The 9,658-nt window shown below is 39.3% G+C and overlaps 1 pseudogene; it reads right to left on the bottom strand.

The window, feature by feature from the left end:
• Positions 1–250: 250 nt before the first annotated feature.
• LOC149225554 (protein CANDIDATE G PROTEIN-COUPLED RECEPTOR 7 pseudogene) lies at positions 251–2,347 on the bottom strand (annotated as a pseudogene).
• Positions 2,348–9,658: the final 7,311 nt, after the last annotated feature.

Below are 9,658 nucleotides of genomic sequence, written 5' to 3'. Positions count from 1 at the left end.
GATCTCGATCATCTCCAATCTCTGATGTAGCTCTAATTGATGTCGTTTTCACTATCATGTGTTCAACATTCCCAGCAAATCTGCTTAGTGTTGGAATGACCAGTTCCAACACACACTCAAAATTGTGACAATAGTTGGTCATACTACTGTCACTTAAATTATGAGATTTAATCAATATATTGCAAAGTTAAAAAAACATCATCTGATACCTAATCCACAAACCTAAGGGATCCAGTAGATCCCCTTCTGTCTTACAACTCAAATTCGTCTTCTAGCTTCAACGTCTGGGACGCAGCCTCCTCTTCATCATCGTCGATAACAAAATAAGGATTGTGCCCAATCGGACGGAACTTGTAACCAGTGAACACGTAGAACGCAAGGGTTGCCAATTCTCCAGCCATTACACTAGTCCAGGCATACTTATAAGCAGTTATGGTGATCAGAGCATAAACTACAACACGAGTGAAGTAAATATAGCATACCACCACAATATAATACTGCTTGAACAGAGTCAACTTCATCAGATTCACCGCTGCTTTGCCATCAGTATGCGCAGCTTGCCGCAGATTCTTTATAGACCAGACAAAGGGGAACAAGACAGCACACCAACAGATCACGTAAACTAATAGAAACATCTGCTTCCAGGCAAGCCTATCCTTAGCACACGGCCCGGTCTCATCAGTCACCACAGTTGCAATGTTGGCTAAAACATTCAAGGGAATGACAACCATGAGAACTTTCTTCTCCTTGCCTTGCAAATAGGGTTTCAAGAAGGACCAGCCAGTGCCAATTAAAACAATCAGTGTAAAAAGCATAATTCCCTTCAAAAAACTGAAAATATAAAACAGAACATCCCATCCATGGGTTGTTCCGGTCCTCTTAATGAAAGACTTGTCCTCTGCCTCGCAGATGAGATTAAAGGCTTTCAAGCATACGAGTGTGGCCATAAATACATGGATCTGGTAGGCCGTCAGGGGGTTTCTAACAACCACGTAGATCCACACCCTATCTAGCACAATATATATCAAAAACAGTGTAAAATAGAGCTTCGGCAGAAGGGTTTCATCGGCTGAAAGATAATCCCTGGTGCTATCACCGAATCCCTCAAGATTATACATAACAGTCTTTACATCCATTGAAGCCACAACATCGGGGATACAATTGACAAAGACCAGAGTATACTGATTTGCCTCGAAACCTTGGAAGGTTTTGTTATAGGAAGTCAAATTACCCAAATCCTTGAATGTAATGAGGCGTACGATGAGCTTACTCTCGAGTACACAGTGGATTTCGCGGTGCTCCAGATTTCAGGGATGAATTGCCACAACCACTGCTCTTCCTCAGCTCCAACCTTCAAAAACAGGTCCGATGCTCAACATTTTACTAGTAAATCAGATCTCGTCCTCAATGCACAGGTCAAGCAAACTCGGATCTGACGATAATAAACCCACCACATGCGTCCTCGCACCAAAAACAGAGCCTCCACGATTCAGATGTCAAATGCACGCTGATCTGCCCTCATCCATGCTGTGGGCCGATCCACACTTACCTCTCTACACTCGATGATGCCTTCACAGATCTAAGGCTTGAATAAATTCGACCAATAACAGTCGAAACTTGGCTTCCACCGATTCCTCCGACGAATCTGACAGCTCTGCTCTTCACTTGCACTGATCCGACGAATCTCAAAAAAGATCCAACAAATCCAATACACGCACTAAACTTCAGGCCTGCAAATACCAGCAAAGCCCCTTTGCAGGAGTTCAATGAAAAAACAAACAATATATATCAGTGCTTCTCCCAAACTCACACAGCCGGCAGCAGTGATATCAACATGACCAATGAGGTAGATCTACCGAGATCGGCTTCTCCCACGAAACTTACAGTGAATTCTGTCCATGGGGTCACCACGATCTTCATAAGCCCACAAGCTGAGCCGAGTCCAGCTCGCTCAACACAGTCGCAGGTCTGGTTAAACAACAAAATAGATCTGCAAACATGTTTATTCATAGTCGCAGCTCGCTTCGACAGATTAGGAGGCCTTGTCCACCATTAATCGAACACATACCTCAGAAGCAGATTCACACTAGATTCTCATCTATGGCAGATGACGAAGAGCTCAATCAAGACACGAAACACCAGATCGCAGTAAAAAGAGGTTGGAGATGCCGATTGATTCGCTCTCACCCACGGCCTGCACCTTTCGATAGGACTTAACACTGACCTGCACTCTACAACAACAGATCGATCAAGGATAGCTCCACCCATAGTTGGTTTACTAGCAATATTGGAGAAACCTTCATAGGCTTCTTGATCCAGTCGGCTTCCATTCTTCACGTTTGGTTCATAGCGCATCACAAAGCAAACTGTAGCTCTTTCTACATACGGCAGGTCAATCCATAATTGACTAGAGTAGTGAATCACCATCACCAGCATGCAGTGTTTTACAGCATGCTCCAAAGTGCTCGATGGACAAACAAACATTCACAAAAAAATAAATTATTCTACTTATTTCCCTCAGCCCAGGACAGGCCTAGCCCACGAGGGGCCAAGCCGTCACGGACTCTGATACCAAGATAAAATAGCACACAACAATATATTCTATTATTGTGCATCAAGGAAATTACACACATATTTATACAAGCAGAAGTCTCAAGATAGGAATTCTATCTTAGACGTACAGTAGTGTGGTTGAGAGCTTCTCTCAACCACACAGTAAACTAGGAGAAACTAAATTCCTATTATGTAGGAACAAACTCCTCAAATGGAGAATTACAACCATAGACAAGTAGGAATTAATTATTTCTAACTGTTTCGTTTGTTCTATATCTAACAATTTAATTAATTATCATTATACTTTTTCGTAGTATTCTTCTTTGTCCTGAAGAATTCATTTTGTCCTAACATTTTATAAAAAATAATACTTCTCTTCCTTGACTTTAGGATTTTTTTTTTTAAATGTTCTTTATAGATTAGTTAGCTATCGTTTTCATGTGCGACAACTTATCAAACCTACAGTTGCACTGATTTCATGATACCTTTATCTCCCTGATTGAATTAATTTGCTTTTATGTAAAAGTTCTTTATTCGCATGCTGCTTAAATATCGTTTTCGTATGAGACAGCTCATTTAAAATACATTTTCTTTGCTTCCACCAACCATTTTATTGAATAAACATTGATTTTTCTAACCCCTTTCTGCTCTTTATCCAATCACAATGATTAAATTTATTTACTTATTCATGAGGATTTCCACACATAAGTGAATCTTATTCATTTCGTTGTTGTCAAATTGTATTTACATATTTTATATTTTTTTTCAAAGTCACATTTCTGTATATACATATTCAATATGTATTCATGTATGTGGATCTAATAGATCTATCCAAAAATAGGAAAAAGGTATCAGAAAAGTTCTTACAAGAATAGATACCTAGAAAAGTTGTTACAAGAATAAAGACCTAAAATTACTATGTAATTTATTTAAAAAAAATAGAATCAAATATAAAAGCGGTGATACAAAAACAAAAATATATAAAAGCTAATTTAGTTGGTCAACTACTTTAAAGATTTACACCAAAAAGATTAAACATATGGTGAAAAGTTGTTACAAGAATAAAGTGGTGATAAAAAACAAAAATATATAAAGGTTAATTTAGTTTGTTAACGACTTCAAAAATTTACACCAAAAAGACTAAACATATGGTGTTTCTGGACCTTGCCTATAATAATAGGCATGGAATTTATCATTTTGAGACTCCCAAATCATCTAGATTCCATGACTCAATCTAAAACCCTTTTTAAAGGGAGTGTGTGCCTAGGTGTTGGGGAGAATTATAATGGTTAAAATTATTTATCTTTATAGGATTTTTCCAAATTGTCTTGTATCTATTATATGATCATAATTGTTAAAATTATTTACTTGTATAGGTTTTTGTCACGAATTTTGTTATAACAAAAAATGGTTGAGATTTCCAAAAAAATTGTTTCTTTTTAGATAAAACGGGATTTGGAAAAAGTATCTGGGTGACATGTTACAAAATGAAATCGAGGAAATGTGGATAAATTTAACCAATCACAATTGTTTGAAGTTAAATTTAACTTTCATTGCTACTTTTTTTAAACAGTAGGAAAATTTATCATAATGGAATTTTCAAATCAGCACCGAGACAACCATCACCGGTTTTTATCCACAAATGTAGGCTGACTCGTTTTTGTTCTTCAAGGAGAACCACACCATCTGAAATTACCCGCTAGTGGGGTCCCTAAGGTCACAGACTTTCACTTCTACTAGATGCCTCTAGGTCTTGGGCCATTAACTTCTTTCCTTACATGTGAGGTAGACAAGCTCTTGGCAAACTATAATATCCCCAACCAATTGAATGTTGGAAGATGTCACCTTTACTAGCCCTTTGTTCCCTTATGCAACAGAGGGTGTTTTGGAAGAAGGGGACCCTATTAATAATAAAAAAGGGGAAAATTAGGGGATTTTAATAAATAATTAGGTAGGACATAGTATTTTCCCAAGGTATTGTTGATGGTATTTTTTGATGATATTCTTCAATGGTATTATGGTCAATTCTAGAAAATTGTAAAAGGCCCAATAAAAAGCTATAGAGGAAGAAGGAAGGAGGAAGGGAAGGCATGGAATTTGGATTTTCTCTCTTGGAATTTCATTTGGAAGCCCAGGTGAGTTTTCCGCAAATGAAGGTTTCGGGTGAGATCCTCATACTAGCTTCGGCAGAATTCAGTCTCACCCTAGTTGGAAACCCAACTTCAGTGGTACCAGATTTCACCCTAGATCGTTTAGTTCCTTTAATTTATTTGTGAAGGGATTATTGTTAGATCAGTCTCTCAGGGTTAGTTTGGGCACAATCATTTCCTATTAAAGGTTGAAGAGACCATCGTACTACAAAGGTCGCAAATCATGTGATTAGTCATATGGACTGGCTTGTTGTAGGACTAAGTTGGTGTTCTTTACAAGTATGGTGTAGATCTATTGTGTTCCTATATGAGCGAAGAAGTCGATCATGCTACCTTTACATACATCCTGCACTAAAAAAAGGTGAAATCGTGAGGTTTGGGGAATCGTTGAATAATATTTACGACTAAGAATGTAACAATGCCCCTTACTCAAACCCATGACCAGGAGGTGGTCACTCTCTATACCCGACCCTCAATATTGTTATGACGATGGGGTATAGCATTTTCGACTTTCGTGGAACTCCTCTAAACCAAAAACTATCAGCACCATTGCATTTGTCTCGTCAAAACGAATCCAGTGACATATAACTTCACCCCAATCTATGCAACATATCGATAGAATTAGCCTTGCAAGTGGTCTCCACTCCCCCTCAGCACATCAGCAAGTTGCCACGTGGTAGTGTACTATTGGTTGTATTGATCAGTGGGCCCACCACCAAGTTGAGTCAACCTCCACTCGAAGTGAAAAACTTCCAAAGTTGACCCAACCCTTGACTCCCAACCTCCCGACCTATGACCTAGTCGGGGTTGGCTTCCTAAACGGACCACTTCCCCCGACTACTATCCAACCTCTTACCTGTGAACTAGTTGAGTCTTAGCTCCCTACCTACTGTGACTTGGGCGATTTTCACTGAATTCCATGGCATTCTAGCAGCTTCCAAAGGTCAGATTTTGAAGCAACTTCGTGGGGATTTCTTGGGGTTCTTAAGGGAAATGGATGCACCACTTATCCCTGAAACTAAGGGAACTTACAAGACCCTATAAGACCTCAGGAAAATATCAAAAGGGTTTTTCTCCAAAAACCCAAATAACTGATGAAGCTGTCAACCAAGGATTTTGGCTCCCTTAACTAACCCAATAAGCCCAAAGACCAAAGACCTTGCATCTTTCATAACTCTCCATCATTCCATAAAGTAATACACAACAGGAAATTGTCGTTGAACTTCTTAGTCATTCTTGTACTAGTGCCATTTTGACACTACAAGGATAAGTCCTCCTTCCTGCTGTTTGACTTCATTATACAATTATCACTTAAGGGATTGCATTTCATTCATATCAATTGACAAAGGACTATAAAATCCCATCACATATAACCATATGACAATCACATACATAAGTTGCCTATAACAAGCATGTAACCAACTTAGAATCATAACATTCAACCATGATATCATACAAGGCTACACAGAAGAAGTTATCTTTAATTAATGCAATTGATGGGTGTCTGAGTTCGGGACTTCAACTCTCCACCCTACCGTAGACAGTTGTAGCTAAGCTACTTGCAGTTGTAACACTCGATCCAGATCGCAAGGGACTAGGTGGTCTTTCTCAAGGGAATAATCAACATTCATGAGTTGAAACAGGCACTCCTAAGGTCCTCCTACCTCCACCCACCATCTACTTGGAAGTAAGTTGCATTTAGGAAATAAAAATGCTTGTTGCCTCCACCCTTCACCTAAAAAATAATGATCAATAATAAACAGGGAATCCAAAGATCTTTTGCCTCCACCCTTCAACTAATCAATAACAATCGACCAAGTTCATGGATTACTTAGACTTACAACCTCTACTCTCTCTAGCGATCTAGAAACACACCCACATACTCCAAGGAGTCCATAGGTCTCACCTCCACCCCGACAGTAAGCAAAAAAGTGGTTCCACCCAATTAAGGGAATCCAAAACCCACTGCCACATAGTGGTTCCACCCAATTAAAGGAATCCATAACCCATTTCCACACAGTGGTTCCACCTAATTAAGGGTATCCAGAACCCACTGTTAAATGACAAGAAATGGACACCTCCAAAGTTTCCTTTACCAAGAATCCAAGGGCTAAACCTATACTCCAGGTTTTCAAGGGAATCTAGAGAACACCATATCCACCCTCCAACCCCCTGAGCTATCTAGAGATTTACCCTCACATGAAGGAGAAATCCTCTAGTGCTCTTATTTCTTCACCGAAGGATGATGGCACCTTGAGAGTAAAAGAAGAAGTCAAACTCCTCCCAACACTTGAACTTGTTTTTGTTTACCAGGAATAACAACACTCTAATTTTCTACTGTTTCTTTGAATCAATATCCCTTTGCTCTTTCCTCGTTGCACACACATCAAACCTTGTGTTGCCCCTTTTTTTGTTGCTCTCCCTTGTTTCCTCCTCACTAAGAAAAAATAAGGTTTTTTTTCCTTCTCCTCTCCGTTTAGTCTCTCTTATTTTTTTCCATGTCTTGTGTCATGGTTTCCTTGTTGTGTTTTCCCAAGCCAACATGGGGTTTTTCCTTTTCCTGCAGTTCATATATTTACAACAATCCTCTCTGCAACATACCATTTTAGATCATTTAAAGCTCAACAACCAAACTTCAATGGCTATCAAAACTGTCAAGTTGTCCTCCTTCATCAAGTAAGATGAATTTCCAAAGCAATTAACCTCCCTCAATGTAACATCCCTAGTGAAAATTCCATGCAATAAAAGTTAATAAAGGCAAAAATAATAACCACTGTTGATGGGACACTTATTTCAAGCTAAATGTTGGGCAAAACATCCTAGAGGGTGTTCATTCGGTTGTTTGTGGCAAAGGAAATTGGCAAAGGCAATGGATAAGGCTTTGGAAAGGAAAAATGACATTTTTGGCACATTTATTTATGAAAATAATGGAAATTAGGAGAAAAGTGAGGTGAAAGGTCACAAGTTTCATGTGAGGAGGAAATTGAAGGAAAATAATGGAAAATGAAGAAAATAGAGGCCTCATTCATAAAAAGGCTTGTAAGGATTAGTTGGTAACATTTTGTCAGTTGAGTTTTGGATCTCTCTCATTATTCTCTCTCTCTCTCACTTGGACACTTAGAGTTTTGTTGGAGCATTTTGGCAATGGAGCAAGAAAGGCAAAGAAGGCAAGGGGAAGCTAAGACCAAGCAGGGACAGGCAGGATCAAGCAACTCCAACATGATTCATTATAGGTATTGATTTGCATGTGTATTTTCCTTGCTAGATTTGGCATGCATGGTATTGCATGTGGTTCTTTTTTTGTTGTGGCATGGGTTTTTCTGGGTGTGACAATGTTTTTATCCTAGCCTTTCCATTTTCGAATAGCCGTGGTGTGATGGGGTTCTCATGTTTTGGTTGAGCTGGATTACCGAATGGATTTGAAGCTGAGTGGGGTGGATCTTCAAATGATAGAGCACATGGCCTAGTTGACTTTGAACCGTACTATGGATTACGGTAAATCCACTGGCTTAGTGACCCTTGAGCTAGACTGTGGGTTGCGGTAAAGCTAGGATTGTGTTGCCTCGGTGGGCCTAGGAATCCTTTCTGGTGAACGACAAGATATATGGTAAAGCCAAGAGGTGGTTTTCTCTCTGTTGGGCCTAGTAATCTCGGTTTTGAGATATGCGGTAAATTTTGGAGAGTGGGTCTTAGTTTAGGGCCTAGTGATCTGGGATTGGATTGTGGTAAAGGCTGAGAGACTAAGAGACAGGAAAATTCCTCACGGTGTAGGTGGATAAATCTGATGGCATCCATGCTTGTTTGGCCTAGTGACTAGGTGGAGATCACGGTAAAGCCACTTATGATGTGTTCATTGTATTGGCCTAGTGATCCAAGATGGATTACGGTAAAGCCCGGTTTCTATTGATGAGGGTGAAGTGGTTTAGCCTCGGTATGCCCTGGTTGGTTATTTTGGTTTGAGACCCACATTCATTCTTGGAATATGGCACAGGGGTGAAGAGATATTTGGCTCAGCCATTCTATGGTCGAGTGGAACGTGGAAGTCCCATCCTGGGTTTGGTTTTTGCATCATTAATGAAAGGTTATTTCTACTTGTATTTCTATGAGCATTTTGATGAATTATATGTGGTTTAGATGGTTGTACTTTCATGAGTGTTTATGTTCTTGTTATGCTAGTTATATGTGTATTTTATGATAGCATCTATGTATGGCTGTCAGCATGTTTTTACTTATAAATGAATGGATAATGTATATATGGCCTAATATATGATAATGCAACAAATGAAATGAGGAAACAACAGTTCAGAGTGATTCTCAGATAAGTATGAGATCCATACACCTAATTATGTTGTTTACACTTGTAGGTTACATATTGATGATATGTTTGATGAAATGCCTAGCATGGCTAGTAGGGGTCTGATTAAGGTAATTTTCAACTTATTTCTTTTGCATCATTGTTTCCCTATCCTTTTATTGTTCCTGAATTATCATTCCATTTTGAGCAGTGACCCAAGCTCTGGGCCTGAAAATTGGCTCAAATTCTGGGGTCGTTGGCATAACACTGACAAATTTAGTCTCTGGTTGCTCACAGGTAAGCCTGTGAGAGAAACTTTGGGTTTTTGGACGCTCTCTTTCCTATAGCATGAGAGCGAGTAAGGCTTAAAATGTCCAAAACATCAGTTGGACCTAGGGACAGAATGTGCGAGTGGCTAACATGTCTCCTGAGGGCTCTATTTCTAATGTGGATAGGTTGGTTGATGTGTTCCATCGATTCCACTTCCTTAAGGTCACAAAAGAGGTCGAATCCAATCATAGTAGCCTCTTATCACATGTTTACCTGGTTGGCATGGTTACTTGGGTACATGTGGGAGTAGGGTGTTACACTCAGTCCCTTTTGGAATACATGTCCTTTACTCAACCATTTTGAACTTGAATTTTACTTACAATCATGTAGT

This window comes from Pinus tabuliformis, chromosome J (assembly GCF_031772625.1).
Source record: "Pinus tabuliformis cultivar Carrire ecotype Pingquan chromosome J, CPIR1, whole genome shotgun sequence".
Taxonomy (NCBI): Eukaryota; Viridiplantae; Streptophyta; class Pinopsida; order Pinales; family Pinaceae; genus Pinus; species Pinus tabuliformis.
This window is presented reverse-complemented; position numbering and strand designations above follow the sequence as displayed.